Source organism: Pelophylax lessonae, assembly GCF_965119305.1.
Source record: "Pelophylax lessonae genome assembly, chromosome: 12".
Taxonomy (NCBI): Eukaryota; Metazoa; Chordata; class Amphibia; order Anura; family Ranidae; genus Pelophylax; species Pelophylax lessonae.
Window position 1 is genome coordinate 90,173,922 of NC_138779.1, and position 18,697 is coordinate 90,192,618.

Here is an 18,697-nt window from a genome sequence, read left to right on the forward strand (position 1 = left end):
TTCTGTGCCCTGTGCAAAATACCGCCCTGAACCCTGCGCACTATGTGATATGCACTCCTGAACCCTGTGCCCTGTGTGATATGCACTCCTAAACCCTGCGCCCTGTGCGATATGCACTCCTTAACCCTGCACCCTTTATGATATGTACTCCTGAACCGTGCACAATAGGCACTGCTAAGCCTTGTACTCTGTACCTTATAAATTCCTGAACCTTGCACCCTGTGTGAAATTCAGTTGTGAGCCCTGACCATACCCATTATTTGGAGTGGTGCCACATTACTTCCCTTCCCTGGAGGATGATATATAGCCACTTGCCAATATTTGTATTCATAACTAGACTTGTTAAACAGAATAATAATATGGCTTAGCATTATGAATTAATTGGAACCATGTTTTATTCTAGTCCAACATAAATAAAATAAAATAAATTTATAAGCTGCATGGAGCTTTCCTTTTTTTATTAAAAGGCAGCTAATTGAGGTCAAGCAGCCTTCAGAAGCAACACAGAGGTACCTTGATTTAAAGAAAACCTCTTCCTAGAAAATATAGGAATTGCCATTACTAGGTGACAGGAGGAACAAGAAGCCGGTACATACCAGTCTCTTATTATAAGTTATCCTTTCTGGGGCTGCTGAACTAAGGAAATATGCAGTGTGCAAATTTTGACTTTGCTGTAAGTCAGGTCCCAGGCACCCCCCTGTATCCCACAATGCTACGTAGGCACCTCAGAATTCTAAAGACATATAGTACGCATTATAATGTGGTATGTGCCTATGTTCTGACTTAATAAGAAATCAAGTTTTGCATGTGATCTTGGGTCTCCTGGAGGTGCACAGAAGAAGAATTTTAACGAGCATATGGTATATAAATGCACCTCAACATACTGTACCTCCTGTCTTATAGTAATGCCAGGTTATAGAATATGTTCTAGCGCAAGGCTTACTTTATCCATAGTCAGGGGGGAGGCTGCTAAGATGAGGTTATATGGATTAATCCATCAATAATATTGATGGAAGCTCTGCGTTCTAGGACAGCCATATAGTAAAGGGGGTTGCAATTCCAAAAAATACACAGCAGAAACCTGAAGCCCAGAAGGCAGGGGCAATTTATGTTTAGCTGTGCAGTAAATACGTCAAGTGCTCATTGTGGATAATGGGGCTTGCATCTTAGTCAACAAAGCATTGGTGTATAAACATGACTTGCAATGTTTAATTTTCCTTCAGTGAATGCCTCCCCCATTCATGTCTAATGGATGTTCTGCACCCAGTTAGACATATCACATGGTTCACAGCCTGTCAACCCAGTAACTGTAAGAAAACAGTTAAGATATAGGACGCTTAAGGTATAGGGTTACCCCATTTCATGGTAATAACAGTACAGCATTATAAAATATTTCAGTGTTTCAGCAGTAGTGTAGAGCAATTTTAGCGCCATTTTTGTGCTTTAAGTGTCATTGCTTGCGGCATTGGATAAGGTAAGGATGCTAATTTGCTTGGATTGGATTAAGGGTTGAGTTTGACACATTTGTGCTTGGTGCAGGGGTACAGCACTGACAGTTTTTGGTGCAGGTCTGCCAATTCTGAAAATTATTTAAGCTCAGCAGTACCCCTACTAAAATTAAAATAAATAGCAAGCCTACATTAAAGAACCTCTAACACATAATACTTCCCCATAGTAAATTACCTACCGTATTTTCCGGCGTATAAGACGACTGGGTGTTTAAGACGACCCCCCTAATTTTCATCTACCGGTAATACTTATACTTAGGTTACCTTGGAGATATTATACTCGGCGTATAAGACGACCCCCCATTTTTGGGGGATTTTTTTGAGGTTCAAAAGTAGTCTTATACGCCAGAAAATACAGTAATCCCTAAATTAGCCTTTACACTGAATTCTTAACCCTTAAAATGTATGTAAAGGTAAAACTTTTTTTTTTAAATTTTGGTTATAGTGGGAAAGATTTGGACATTCTGGCAGGTTTCTTCTGCTATTAATAAGGGACAAGAAGTAAAGGCCAGTGACATTGTGTTACTTCTATATATTACTTATCCTAATATCAATTTTTATTCAAATAATACATTTTTTTGCATCAACATGTCATAAAACCCACACACATTAAAAGAGAGGGAAAAAAAATAAAAAAGCAGAACGATTGGAAACTCTATATTGGTTAACTTAAATTATTAAGGATTAAAGTTTTCAGGATCCATTAGGTCCCGTCTTCAGACTTTATACAATTAAAAAAACACAACAGAAATTAGCTAACTGTATTCTTCCTGCAGCAAGACAATCTATTGCTAGAGCTTGGAAGCAATAGAACATCCATTCCTCTAAAGGGAATAACCACTTAAGCCCCAGAAGATTTTACCCCCTTCCTGACCAGGGCCTATTTTGCGATTCGGCACTGCGTGATTTTAATGGACAATTGCGCGGTCGTGCGACGCTGTACCCAAATTAAATTGATGTCCTTTTTTTCCCCACAAACAGAGCTTTCTTTTGGTGGTATTTGATCACCTGTGCGATTTTTTGATCATGCACTATAAACAAAAAAACAGCGACAATTTTGCAAAAATAACAAAATTTTTCACATTTTTTTTATATGAAATTCCCCCCCCCCCCCAAAAAAAAATGTAAAAATCTAAATTTTTTAACATTTTAGGCCAATTTGTTTACTGCTACATATGTTTGGTAAAAAACAAAAAATCGCAAAAAGCGTATTTTGATTGGTTTGCGCAAAAGTTATTGCGTTTACTAACTAAGGGAAAGATTTTTGTCATTTTTATTGTTTTTTTTTTTAACGAGTAATGGCGGCGATCTGTGATTTTTTTTTTGCGGGACTGCGACATTGCGGCGGACAGATCGGACCCTTGACTGACATTTTTGACACTTTTGTGGGTACCAGTGACATTACTACAGTAATCAATGCTATACATATGCACTGTTACTGTAAAAATGACACTGGGAGGGAAGGGGTTAACTTTATTGGAGAGGGAGGGGTTAAGTGTGTCCCTAGGGGCGTGTTTCTAACTGTGATTGGATGTGGCTGTGTGTGTAACAGCACAGATCAATGGTCCTACATAGCAGGACCGTATGATCTGTGCTTTTACACAGGGAAGAATGACAGGCGGCTTTGTTTACATTAGCAGCCTGCCTTTCTCCCTCTCCACCCGACGATCGCAAGTGACGGGCGGACATTGGGTCCGCCGGTCACACGCGCGGGCTGCTTAGGGAACGAGTGGGGGCGGGAGCGAGCCTCCGGCGGCGCGCGCTCGCCCCCTATTGGCTCCCAGGCTAGTGACGTACCAGTACGTCACTTTGCCTGGGAGGGGCTGACCGCCGCCGTATATAGTCGGGCGGCGGTCAACAAGTGGTTAAGAATAAACAATTTTATGATTAACAAAAAAATTTCAAATATTTTGTCTAAGTCTCATAAGGAAAAGTTTGCAAAACTGGTATCCATAGATTGCTTTTGCCCATTCAGAATCAAAATTTATATAATTATATAATTATATAAATATATGCAGTCCCATTTTTAGGTATTGTCTAACATCTTATTCCTATCTAACATCTTAACACTCTTTTTTTTTTTACTCTCTTCTTCATACTGCACCCTCTTTTAAAAAAACAAACAAAAAACATATCTTACATTTGATTATATCGAATTGCTACATTTTTATTTATAATTTTTCTGTTATAGTATAATCTACAGTATATTTTCCTCAGCAGTATTTATTGCTTACACTTATAATATATTGTTGTAGAGAAAACTATTTGAAATGAACATACGTCTTTCAACCGGCTTTACATATAAAGTTCTTTGCAATCGGGTACTTACAGTATCAAAAGGACTTTGTTTTCGTTTTACAAATCCCAAGAAAGACACAAATATCAGTTTGCTAGATATATTGCTCCTCGTAAAGGTTGCAATTCAAAAAAGTTCAAACAATTTGAAAAATGTGTGTAAATAGATTTGCTGCGATACCATTAACCCTTGAAGTCAAGCTTAAGAACAAATGCATGTAGCATGAAACTCAACTTTTAAAAAGCCCCGTTTTGCAAAACAATTCACTTTACTCTTATAAGAAATCCACCACCTAGAAACAAATTTGAGTATTTCCATTTTTTGAAAAATCTATCATTACTGATCATTATGTATAAAAGGCAGTATGTAGAACTTTCCCTTGGTACTTTACCACCTGCTAATACTTTAGAGCCGTTCTAGACACTCGAGCTGGTCCACCAGGTGTGAATAAATCAGCTGAACCACAAGACAGCCGTATTGCTGCTACCTATATTGCTTTTAGGCCAAATGATTACAAATGGTGACATACTTTCACATAGAAAACTTCTAGCTACTAAAAGACTAAAGTAGCTTGTGGGTGATTCACTCCATCTTGGTCCAAGTAGACTGACCCTTTAAAAAAAACACTATTTTATTGTGATTGCCATTCCGGGGAGGCTTTTGATGACTAAGTAAAAGAGATGCAACTCTGCAATTACTAAGTCATAAGTGATTATTGATGTGTAAAACTTAAATAAAGTGCATTTGGCTGCCAATCAACTAAATCCAGTTCACACCAACATCTGCGGGGAGGAAGACAAAAAAAAATCATTTTTATAATGGAGTTATAATATAGCACACGTAAAAAAAAAATAAACTGCCGCGCTGTCAGAAAGGCTTGGAAGGCATAGCGGCAGCAATATGTGAAACAAGGAGATAATTACTGGCTCGGAAACATCTCCTACAAGGCATTTGGAACATAATTTTATGAAATACTCTCACCCGCTCACCTTAATTCACATAGTGGAGGCATAATTGTTTTCTAATCAGATAGCTTGACGTCCAAACAACATTGTTATATCAAATCTGAGGGTGTTTATGCTTATTGACATAAAAGTGCTGGAAGCATATCCAAGCCTGCAAATGACAATAAAATAAACTTCAGGATTATAAATTAATCTATAGCTGTATAGCCAGCCACTTTACCAAAATCAGCCGTTCTTAGGGAAACCCGTGGCAGACACCAGGACACAGTAACAAAAGCAGTGCTGATAGTGCTTGTAAGTGCTGAAAATTGGAGATTGTACTTGGTAACAGAGACTGGCAGTCCCGGATGGGTGCCATTGACCCGGGTGACTGATATCTTCCACATTCACTTGTGGTTCTTTGCAGGCAATGCTGCTGTCACTACTTCCGTGCTGCCTGCAGCATGGGAACCCCTCAACGCCCCTTATCCCATTCCACTGAGCAATGCTTTGTACTTTCTAGTTGGCTAGAAACTGAGGACGTTGTAAGGAGCTGTGCTACAGTGATGTTGCCTGTAGCCCTACATAAGCCTAATGCCTTGTACACACGCAGCGATTATCGGCCGACCGATCGGCCGACTTTTGTCCAGTGTTGTTGTGTTGGTTGAAATGTGCTCTAGACTGCACACAAATTTTCTCGGCCAACAAAAACCAACTTCAGAAGTGATGTCATGTGCTGGTTTACTTTCCGTGTGTTTTTTCTTCTCTGAGCATGCCCAGTCTTGCTCATCAGATTTTTGTCTGCCGAAATCTGTACTGACTGATGGAAAATCGGCCATTGTGTTGACTGCCAACAAAAATTTTATAGCCTGCACACCAGATTCTATTCGGCCGAAAAGTCGGTTGTCGAAAGCATCATACTAACAAGCCGAAAATCGGCCAATCGGACGTTGGCCGAAAATTCACGGCCAACTATCGATGCGTGTGTACGAGGCATAAGTGTATTTCTTAAATCCCCTAATACTTTACACTCACCCACCCTACAGTACACTATATTACCAAAAGTATTGGGACACCTGCCTTTACACACACACATAAACTTTTAAGGCATCCCAGTCTTAGACTGCAGGGTTCAATATTGAGTTGACCCACCCTTTGCAGCTATAACAGCTTCAACTCTTCTGGGAAAGCTGTCCACAAGGTTTAGGAGTGTGTCTATGGGAATGTTTGACCATTCTTCTAAAAGCGCATTAGTGAGTTCAGGCACTGATATGGATGAGTAGAGTGAGAGGAAACAGAATGAGAGGAAATCCCTGTAAATTAAGCTAATCTCTTGGGGACCCCCAGGTCATCAGAACCCATTGGAAGATTTCCTATGTTATACTTTTCTGGGGGAGAACTCAAAATGTGGGATTTTCTTTTACTTTCACTTTTAATGGTAATAGTAATCAGGACAAATAGAGAGGGTTAATCTCACTAACAGTAACCCAGACAGCAATACAAACTGACATGGATTCTAATCCCTCTCCACTCCATCCAAAATAAAAATAAAAAGTTTTGCCTTTAGTTATACTTTAAGACTTTTTATTCTGTATTAACAGACTTTTTATTCTGTATTAACAGAGGGGTTTGAGTCTCCATCTTCTAACTTATTCTGCTTTCGGTTTTGCACAACAGCTGCCATCTGAGTCTTCATCTGCTCTCTGGACTTTTTTATATCTAGAATTGCAAGCTACAAATAGTAACCATAAAATATTCCTATGAAATAGTTTATATTTACCTGATTAGAAAGAAATACAAATGTATTAAAAAAAAAATGATATTACTAAAACTAATACATATAATATATATTCAAAAGCTTACAGATTCTTAAAGTAATTGTAAAACTTAAAAAAAATATTTTTTTAATTAAAATAATAACACCTAATATTTACCTGCTCTGTGCAGTTGGTTTTGAACAAAGTGGCCTGGATCCTCCTCTTCTTGGGTCCCACGCTGGAGCTCCTGGCTCCTCCCTCCTGTCGGTGCCCCCACAGCGAGCAGCTTGCTATGGGGGACATCTGAGCCGAGCCACTTTTCTGTGTGTCCATTCACACACGGAGCCACGGTTCGGCCCCTCCTCCTCCATCTTGTGATGGGCTCACTGGCTGTGATTGACAGCAGTGGGAGCCAATGGCTCTCACGCTGCTGCCAATAGCCAGTCAGGAGTGCGAGTCCTGGGAGGCTCTCGTGGACATCGCTGGATTGAGATCGGGCCCTAGTAAGTATTAGGGGTTAGTATTAAGCAATGCAACTTTAAAAATGACCTGCCCCCAGCCTGTAGATCTTTTTAATGATCCCTTGAGCAGGGGATCTATTAAGGAAAGGTGACTAGAACTTAGAACTAACACCATGGGATCTTTGTATTGAATACAGAACCAGACGAGTTAAAGAACATTTGACAGATAGAGAAAATAACCTAACACTATAGGCTAAGAACATTCAACCAGAAGAAGAAAATATTATGAGGGAGACCTCTGCACTGTGTACAAAATGTGTGGAGATCATGTGTAAACAACATCAAATAGGTGTTCAGTTGAGTGAACCTCCAGCTGCTGTAAAACATTTAGCAGTAATATCCCCTCCCCTGCTAAATGTGACAGATTCCTTCTTAGGGATCCTGGTTGTTAGGGAGCTGGTACACCGCGGCGTCCTAACAACCAGTGACTAATCACTGCCTGGCACTTGCAGAAGTCAGCCAGGGAATTCCAAATGACAGGTGAATTTAATTAAAGGGGCAGAGGCATGTAATTTAAAAAACTTGGGCCCCCTTCCCTCCTAAAATTCTTTCTAGGCCCTTCATCTTTGGTATAGATTTTAAGGGAGAGTCCCACACAAAATACAGAAAACGAAAAAAAAGTGTGGCGTCCCCTGAATAATCCATACCAAAACCTTATTTGATCACGCAGCTGTAAGATACTGGTACCTTTGGTACCCTTATTTACCATTTTCCTTTCCAACATTGCGTCCCACCTTTTTAGTTAGGTGGAACGCATACACCTTTAAGACGGATGACGTCATCGCTGAGCGCCGCTGAGCGGCTATTTCAATCGCCAGCATTCTCTCTCACGTTGTTCGTTCAATGTGTGTCTACATGCTCACAAGCCTTGTCTTGCTGTCGGAACCTCCAGCTATTTGCCTTTACCTGGAACAGACCGGAACCTCGCAACTGATCCCGTATCTCGCTACCGGATCACTCCCTCACTACTGGACCCCTCTACTTACTAAACCTTACTAGTGATAAGTACCCCACAGGGGAATCCTCCATAACTAACTTACACTGTCATCTTCTGCACATTAAGGACTGTTACTATCTATGCATACTAATTCTACCATCTGCACTGTTACATAGATTGCTAGCTCTTGAGTCTACTACCATCTATCCTTGCACTGGGTTAGTCTATCCTGTCTATGTCATCTGCTGTCCTTACCACCTGTTACCATACATGATTACTAACCTATCTGCATTCTACCTATTACCATCTACTACTCTCCTGAACATTACTATCAAGTGCTTACCATTACTGTCACTGCTCACACCTGTCCCTTCAGCACATCACTACCATACTATCATATACATCCTATCACTCCAGGAACATCTTATTGAGTGTGTATGTATATCTGTATGCTGAAGCAGACAGGCCCACAGTGATGAGTCTGGAGAGTTGGATCTGGTATTCCAACACATCTCTACATGACTACTGAGTGGAGATTCTGCAGCTGCAAATCCAGCTTACAATAAAAACGCAGGAGCGTTACAGATTGAACGAACCATAAAAAAATGGATTCAGCAGAATTACCCACTCAAGTGACACAATTAACACAACAAATAAATGCATTAATACTTGCTCTTACGGAAGTAAAAGAAGACAATCAGACTCTGAGACAGCAGGTAACCCGTCTTTCCCAGCTTACTGCTGCTCAGCCCCCTGAACCCAAAATAAACCCTCCTCTAGTATTTACAGGTGATCGGAAAAACATTTTGTGAATTCAAAAACGCATGTCAGTTGCTTTTTTTGATAAAACCTCGTACTTACCCTACTGATCAAATTAAAGTCTGTACCGTCATTTCATACTTAACGGGTGATCCACGGGCCTGGGCAGACTCTCTCTTTGAGAAAAATGATCAGCTTCTCAACTCCTATCCTTTATTCCTAGCGGAACTCGCTAGTTTATATGATGACCCCAATAGGCAGAGTACTGCTGATACCCAATTGAGGGCTTTGAAACAAGGAAGGAGACCTGTAGAAGATTTTGTAGCAGAGTTCAAGAGATGGACCCTTGATTCAGGGTGGAATGATACATCTCTGCGAACTCAGTTCAGACTCGGGTTGTCAGAAGCAGTTAAAGACGTGCTCGCCCGAGCGGATTTACCTGGCACTTTGGATGCCTTAATACAACTCAGTATCAACATTGACAGGCGACTGCGAGAAAGAAGGGCTGAGAAAATGGGAATGCCATTGTCTAGTCCTTCTCGGATTTCGGCCGTTGACCCTACTCCTATGGAGGTAGGAACCATACGCCCACCTTTTTCAACTACTGAACGAGCCAGGAGAAGATCCAGTAATCTCTGAATGTACTGCGCATCCCCGGATCATTCGATAAGCGTCTGTCCCCTTGTCCGCAAAAAAGAGGGTGAGTGTTCACATGTCTTGCTAGGGGGATTAACGACTTCCTTCTCTAAACCTTATCTCTTTGTTCATTTAACATTACAGTGGGACCAGACTAGGATTACTACCAAGGCTATGATCGACACAGGATCTTGTGGGAACTATATCGATACACATTTTGTTACTTTAAATAAAATACCTATTATTTCAAAACCTAAACCTGTTTCTGTTAGTTTCATTAACGGTATTCCGCTATCTTCTGGTCCAATCACCAATCAGACACAAGCACTCCTTGTTACTGCTAACGAGTCTCATATGGAGACCACCTCCTTTGATATACTATCTTCACCCCATTTTCCCATTATTTTGGGACTCCCCTGGTTACACACACATCAACCAATCATAGATTGGAAAAGACAGACTTTAACTTTCCCTTCTCACTATTGTGAGATTACGTGTAACCTCCCATCCTATGGAAAGATCCTGTCTGTGGTGTCAGACGAGATTGCACCACCATGCTATCAGGATCTGTCCGAAGTATTCCTTGAGAAAAATGCTCAAGTGTTGCCTCCCCATAGGGATTATGATTGCACTATCGATCTACTCCCTAATAGCAAATTGCCTTTCGGTCATGTTTATCCTCTTTCACAGGATGAACTCTCTCATCTCAAGGAATACTTGGATGAGAATTTGACAAAAGGGTTCATCAGACCTTCTACTTCTTCCACAGCTGCAGGACTTTTCTTTGTCCGCAATAAGGATTTAAGTCTAAAGGCCCGTACACACGTACCGATCGTCGGCATACAAACGTCGGTGGACGAAGGATCTGCCGATTGTACGCGTGTTAGTATGGTGCCTCCGACAGATGTCTGCGCACAATCCGCGGACAAAAGTCTTTCGTGCAAACATGAAAATATTTGTATGCCGACACCAGAACGGACGATTGTTCGCCTGTCAGTACACAATTCGGCCGACAGACCGCAGATTTGCAAGACTGGGCATGCTCAGAAAATAGAAAACACAGGGAAAGTTAACCATTACATGACATCACTTCTGCAGTCGGCGGACAAAATTCTTGTGCTGTCCTTGTGCTGTCTTTGCACTTTTCAGCAGACACCGACATCCCGGGGAGAAAAGAGGAACATTTGTAAGCCGACCATCGGTACGTGTGTACGGGGCTTTAGGCCTATTATCGATTATAGGCAATTAAATACCATTACAATAAAGGATCGCTATCCTTTACCGCTCATCCCTGAACTCATTGAACAAGTGCGTGGGGCTACTTACTTCTCTAAATTAGACCTAAAAGGGGCATACAACTTAATCCGAATCCGTGACGTAGATGAGTGGAAAACAGCATTCAGAACCAGATACGGATTATTCGAATATCTTGTGATGCCATTCGGGTTGTGTAATGCTCCCGCAGCTTTTCAAAGGTTCATAAACGACATCTTTAGAGACTTACTTGATGTCTGTGTTGTGGTATATCTGGACAATATACTTATCTATTCTCGATCTCTGTCTGAACATATAAAACATGTAAGACTTGTGTTATCCAGATTACTCGCACACAATCTATACGTGAAATTAAAAAAATGCCTATTCCATAAGGAAGAAATATTATTCTTAGGATACATCATATCCAAAACCGGGATCAAGATGGATATGAGCAAGATATCCTGTATTCTGGACTGGCCTATACCAACAACTCGTAAGGCATTACAGCGATTCCTTGGATTTTCAAACTTCTATAGGAAGTTCATCAAGAACTTCTCTGCTATTGTGAGACCTCTCACACAACTTACAAGTATAAAGAAACCATTCAAATGGTCAGAAGAAGCAAATGGAGCTTTCCGCTTGTTAAAATCAAGCTTTACCTCTGCTCCCATACTACGCCATCCAGACCCATCCCTCCAATATATTCTGGAGGTAGATGCGTCAAATATGGCAGTAGGAGCTGTTCTCTCCCAACGACCAACAAATACTTCACCACTCCACCCAGTTGCTTTCTTCTCAAAATCACTAAGCAGCCCAGCGGTGAATTACCCAGTGGGTGAAAAGGAGTTGCTTGCCATAAAACTGGCACTGGAGAATTGGCGACATCTACTTGAAGGTACCCAATTACCAATGCTCATATATACAGATCATAAAAACCTTCAATACCTCCAGACTAACAAAACTCTTTCCCACCGGCAGGTACGATGGTCATTATTCTTCCTAAGATTTAACTTCCTAGTGACCTACACGCCTGCAGACAAAAATAAAAAAGCGGATGCGCTATCACGATTAACCGAAGATAACTGCGCCGAAATCCCTTCTATTCCTATAATACCCTATGAACGTATTATTGGTGTTGTTCGTTCCCTGAAGGAAGAGATTTTGCACAGTATAAGATTGGATTCACCTCCACCACAACTAAGTACTGATGCAGAAGGCTTCCTCTATTACCACGACAAACTCTACATACCCCCTACTATGCGCACCAAGATCTTGGAATTATCACATGATGTGCCCATGGCAGGACATATGGGTATGACGAAAACCCTTAATTTGCTTACCAGGCAGTTTTGGTGGCCTGATATGAAGACGTCTGTACAAAAATTTGTTTCTTCATGTGACATCTGTGCAAGGTCCAAAATTGACACTACAAAACCATCTGGTCTACTCTGCAGTCTACCAATACCCCAGGTCCCATGGGAAGTTGTGTCCTTAGACTTTATAGTAGAACTACCATCTTCCAAAGGATTTAATACCATTCTAGTGTCAGTGGACCATCTGACAAAGGTGGCACACTTCATTGCTATTCGCAGACTACCTTCATCTAAACAAACAGCGGAACTACTAATGAAACATGTATTCAAGTTACATGGAATTCCAAAGACTCTTTTATCCGACCGTGGTTCACAGTTCATCTCCAAATTTTGGCAAGCTCTATGTCAAATACTACGGATTGAGCGAAAGCTCACTTCTCCCTACCACCCTCAAACCAACGGACAGACTGAAAGAGTCAACCAGTATATAGAACAATATCTGCGTTGCTACACATCATACCTACAGGATGATTGGGTGGACCTCCTCCCTCTGGCGGAATTTGCTTATAACAACGCAACCCACAGTACTACTAAGCAAAGTCCGTTCTACTTGAACTATGGGTTTCATCCCACACTTCTTCCACCACGCATCTTACCATCAAGTAACCCAGTAGCCTCGGATTATCTTACCCAAATAAAAGACTCTCTGGGTTTACTTAATACCACCATCACACACGCTCATAGTCAACAAAAAACGTACTACGACCTTCGTAGAAGACCTTCTCCGCAATATGCTATTGGGGACCTCGTTTGGCTATCGACAAAAAATTTAAGATGAAAAATTCCTAGCAAAAAGCTTGGACCTTTATTTCTGGGACCCTTCCCAATTAAGAAACTCATTGGAAAAGCTGCAGTGCAACTCACCTTACCGGCAGATCTCAAAATACATCCCATGTTTCATGTGTCGCTACTGAAGCCACATGTTCCTAACCAAGGAATAAGGCCTACCATCTTGCCTCCACCTCCAGTACAAGTTGAAGGCGGAGAAGAATATAAGATTAAGGAGATTTTGGATTCTCGTATCCACAGAGGAAGACTCCAATATCTCATAAGATGGAAGAACTATGGACCCCAAGACGATACCTGGTTGGATACCTCTGATATTCACGCACCTAGGCTTATACGAAGGTTTCACTCGAAATACCCGGAGAAACCAGTGCTATAGGCCTTCCGGAGCCGGCCTTAAAGGGGGGGGTACTGTAAGATTCTGGTACCTTTGGTACCCTTATTTACCATTTTCCTTTCCAACATTGCGTCCCACCTTTTTAGTTAGGTGGAACGCATACACCTTTAAGACAGATGACGTCATCGCTGAGTGCCGCTGAGCGGCTATTTCAATCGCCAGCACTCTCTCTCACGTTGTTCGTTCAATGTGTGTCTACATGCTCACAAGCCTTGTCTTGCTGTCGGAACCTCCAGCTATTTGCCTTTACCTGGAACAGACCGGAACCTCGCAACTGATCCCGTATCTCGCTACCGGATCACTCCCTCACTACTGGACCCCTCTACTTACTAAACCTTACTAGTGATAAGTACCCCACAGGGGAATCCTCCATAACTAACTTACACTGTCATCTTCTGCACATTAAGGACTGTTACTATCTATGCATACTAATTCTACCATCTGCACTGTTACATAGATTGCTAGCTCTTGAGTCTACTACCATATATCTTTGCACTGGGTTAGTCTATCCTGTCTATGTCATCTGCTGTCCTTACCACCTGTTACTATACATGATTACTAACCTATCTGCATTCTACCTATTACCATCTACTACTCTCCTGAACATTACTATCAAGTGCTTACCATTACTGTCACTGCTCACACCTGTCCCTTCAGCACATCACTACCATACTATCATATACATCCTATCACTCCAGGAACATCTTATTGAGTGTGTGTATATCTGTATGCTGAAGCAGACAGGCCCACAGTGATGAGTCTGGAGAGTTGGATCTGGTATTCCAACACATCTCTACATGACTACTGAGTGGAGATTCTGCAGCTGCAAATCCAGCTTACAATAAAAACGCAGGAGCGTTACAGAAGCCGGGCAGAAATAGGAGAACATGGCCCCCCTCTTGATTCATACAAGGTCACATGCCCTGAAAATTGGAATTCTATGTGAAAGGGGAGCCTCCTGGCCTCCTGGGAAAGTACATTGTCTCCATGTTGATGAAACACAAGGACCTCTTCCCCAAAACCCTGTCTCAGCGGTTGCACATGAGTAACTTACTAGAATCTAGAGGCCCACTTTAACAATCAGTAGGGTCCTCAAATACTACTTACCCCCACTTGAATGAGTAAGGGGTGCATAGTATGTGCTAAAAGAAATAAGCAGGGTTTCCTAGATGATGTAATATGTTGACATGACCATATTTGTTACATCATGTCACATACCTATGATGTCACCATGTTCCATTTAGCATTAAGCTAGCTCTTTAAAGTGAATTTGTGTGTACTGTCCCATATGGTTCTATACATTCCATGTTCACCTGCTGCAGAACATACTCAGTGCTCCTTCTTTTTGGTCAATCGTGTTTCGTGGTAATTTATCCAACATGGCCTTGTTTAGCTGTACTGCTGAAGTTGCCCTGATTGATAATGCAAAGTCGTAAATTTGCATTGCACAAAGTATCTGATATCGATTGTTTCTACTGAATTCAATAGGCAAGATAATTAATTTGTGGATTTAGAAGATTGTTGGAGAGATTTTTCTATATGAATGCCAAACTGCAACTAAACAGCTAAGCTATCATAGTTGAAACTGATATATATGAGTTGTTTTACCTGACAGGATAATTGTAATTTTTTAGTCACAACTCAGATTTGCACACTCCGTGCCACACTGGACAGACACATGATGACACCACTATTCAAGCCTGTAGCAATGCAGCGTCCTGGGTCACCCTACCTTCACCTTCTACCATTCACCAAGTATGCTCATTAGAATATGACTGAAAACAAAAGAAAGAGAGCGCACACCGCCCTAGTGTAACACCATTTAATGAAAATAATTAAAGCCATAAAAACAGGTACTCACAAACAAGTATAGTGTCATGCATGGAAATGATATCCCCTGAACTGATGTGTGTAGGGTACTCTCCTCCTTGCCGGCGGCTCAGCTGTTCATTCCCGCAGTGGTACGTGGATAACGTCCAGCTAAGGCAACCACCTCGGATGACTCAAGGTAGCTCAATGCAGTGCGCCTGCGCACGGTCCAGCCGCTCGCTGCACACTCTGCAAGAGCTGGATACTGTAGCCGACAGTGCGGTTACACAGAGGAGAGATCCCCGATCAGGACCCAGGACATGACATTCATGGGGTTGCTAAAGACAACGTTTCGGAGGCGTGGCCTCCTTCTTCAGGTCCAGCCTATCCTCTCCGCCCTGCCTATCCTCTCCGCCCATAGCTTCAGGGAGAGAAGCCATGTCGGGAGGGAAATTAAAAGGAGTAAGTCAGCTGATAGCTGACAGCTAATAGAGTGCAGGGGGAGGAGCTTTCAAGGAGACTGCAGAGGTATTCCTGTGGCAAAATAAGGAAGGAATCAACTGACAGTGAGCAAGCAAGTAATTACCAGTGCCCCTGAGCCTATCCTACCCACCACTACTGATAGGGATGAGATCAGTGGTGATTGGGGGAGGGGGATAGGGATGAGATCAGTTGCACAGGCTCTGCCACTGGTCATCCCTATACCCCTCCCCCAATCACCAATGATCCCATCCCTATCCCCCCACCACTGCCACTGATCTCACCCCTATCCCCCCACACAACCACCACTACATATCTCGCCCCTATTCCCCCCACAACCACCGCCACTGATCTCGCCCCTATCCCCCCCACAACCACCGCCACTGATCTCACCCTTATCCCACCCACAACCACTGCCATTGATCTCGCCCCCTATCCCCCCCACAACCACCACCACTGATCTCGTCCCTATCCCCCCACAACCATCGCCACTGATCTCACCCTTATCCCACCCACAACCACTGCCACTGATCTCGCCATCTACCCCCCCCCACAACCACCACCACTGATCTCGTCCCTATCCCCCCCACCACCACCGCCACTGATCTCATCCCTATCCCCCCCTCTCCCCGCCGCCACTGATGTCATCCATATCCCTTCACCACTGAAATCACCCCTATCCTACCACCACTGATATCATCCCTATCCCACCACCGTCATTCCTATCCCACCGCCACCACTGTCATCCCTATTCCACCACCACCACTGTCATCCCTATCCTATCACCACTGATGTCATCCCTATCCCACCGCCACTAATGTCATCCCTATCCCACCGCCACTGATATCATTCCTATCCCACCACCACTGATGTCATCCCAATCCCACCCTCACTGATGTCATCCCTCTCCCACAACCACTGATGTTATCCCGATTCCACCACCAACCACTGCTACTGATGTCATTCCTATCTCACCACCACAATTGTCATCCCTATCCCACCACCACCACTGTCTTTCCTATCCCACCCCCACTGATGTCATCCCTCTCCCACCACCACTGATGTTATCCCTATCCCACCACCAACCACTGCCACTGATGTCATCCCTATCCCACCACCACTGTCATCCATATCCCACCACCATGGATGTCTTCCCTATCTCACCACCACTGATGTCTTCCCTATCCCACCACCACTGATGTCATCCCTCTCCCATCACCACTGATGTCATCCCTCTCCCACCACCACTGATGTTATCCCTATCCCACCACCAACCACTGCCACTGATGTCATTCCTATCTCACCACCACAACTGTCATCCCTATCCCACCACCACCACTTTCATCCCTATCCCACCACCACTGTCTTCCCTATCCCACCACCACTGATGTCTTCCCTATCCCACCACCACTGATGTCATCCCTCTCCCACCACCACTGATGTTATCCCTATCCCACCACCAACCACTGCCACTGACGTCATTCCTATCTCACTACAACAACTGTCATCCCTATCCCACCACTACAACTGTCATCTCTATCCCACCACCACCACTGTCATCCCCATCCCACCACCACCACTGTCATCCCTATCCCACCACCACCACTGTCATCCCTATCCCATCACCACTGATGTCTTCCCTATCACGCCACCACTGATGTCTTCCCTATCCCATCACCACTGATGTCTTCCCTATCCCACCACCACTGATGTCTTCCCTGTCCCGCCACCACTGATGTCTTCCCTATCCCACCACCACTTATGTCTTCCCTTTCCCACCACCAGTGATGTCTTCCCTATCCCACCACCACTGATGTCTTCCCTATCCCACCATCACTGATGTCATTGCTATCCCACCACCAACCACCGCCACTGATATCATCCCTATCCCACCACCACCACCGCTGTCATCTCTATGCTACCACCACCACTGTCATACCTATCCTACCACTACTACTCTCATCCCACCCTATCCCACCACTGCCACTGATGTCACCCTATCCAACCACCACTGCCACTGATGTCATCCCTATCACACCACCACCACTGCCATGGTTACGGTAAGTTGAAATCAGAAAGAGAAATGTTTACTGTTTTATTTAGTAAAAAAAGAAAAAAATCAAAATCATGCTTTTCGAGGGGCGGGTTCGAGGGTTTCTTGCTTTTAGAGAGTTTCTTGCACCGGGGCCCTAAAGATTCTAGTTACGCCTCTAGACTGACTGCAGTAAGAGAGAAATCTGTTTTCCTGATTACTAGGAACACACAATCTCTCCCTTCCTGTCAGACAGAACAGCCGCCTGCCTTGTTTACATAGGCAGACGGCTGGTCTGTCAGTCTCCTTGACAATTGTGGGAGGCCGGTGGTGATCACGCGTCCCCCCTAGAGCCTTAAAGAAAAATCACGTACATGCATGTTATTTTGCGCTTAAGGGCCGCCCTGCCGCAGTACGGTGGGTGGTCCTTAAGTGGTTAAAGCATTTTTAAACCCAAAAAAAACTAAAATGTAATATAATATATAATGCAGCTTAGCATTCCTTAAATGTGGTGACTGGATTTTTTTTTTCTTTATTATCACCTGGTGATCCGGTCAGGAACACACGTCCTGTGTTAAGGTGTCTCCATTCTATGGAGGAGCAACAGAGCCACCCTTGGACAGCAACATTGTCAACCTGCGGAGAGGGGAGTGTTCAATGCACTGGCAAAGTTAACTGGACTTTACTAACAAATTAAAGCAACAGTAACCATTTTTTTAGTTTTCCTTTTGGGATAAAGGTTTTGCAGAATTGAATTTGGAGGCACTTACTATTCATGTTGGTTATCCAGTCTCACAGGGCTGAAATCTGAGTCAGACAACAATCTGTCTATAGAATCATTACTGCATACAGAATGAGGCTGATGTGATCAGACTTATTTGCTGGATGCAAACAGATATTAGCAAGTGTGGAAACCTTTACAAGTCTGCTAATACATAATCAAATTGGCTGATTGCAGATTTAGCAATAATCTCAATAACAGCAAAATAGTAGAAAGGCACGTTTCATCGAGCCCCATTCATTTCCTAAAGCGTTAGCATCCACTCATGTTAACACTTTCCAAATTCGAATCGAATGGAACACAGTGAACTTCATCCCAGGTGTAGTCCATAAGATTGCCATTGGCCTTTCATTGATAAATGACTTCTGACTCAGCACAAAATGTGAATTGTCCCAGTACAATGTGCAGCTCCAGTCAATTAGGA

The 18,697-nt window shown here is 43.0% G+C and overlaps 1 protein-coding gene across 2 annotated transcripts in view; it reads left to right on the forward strand.

Moving 5' to 3' along the window:
* Positions 1-18,697, forward strand: part of TMEM240 (transmembrane protein 240) — a 146,872-nt gene that overhangs the window by 16,594 nt on the left and 111,581 nt on the right. The gene's annotated exons all lie outside the window — the stretch shown is intronic.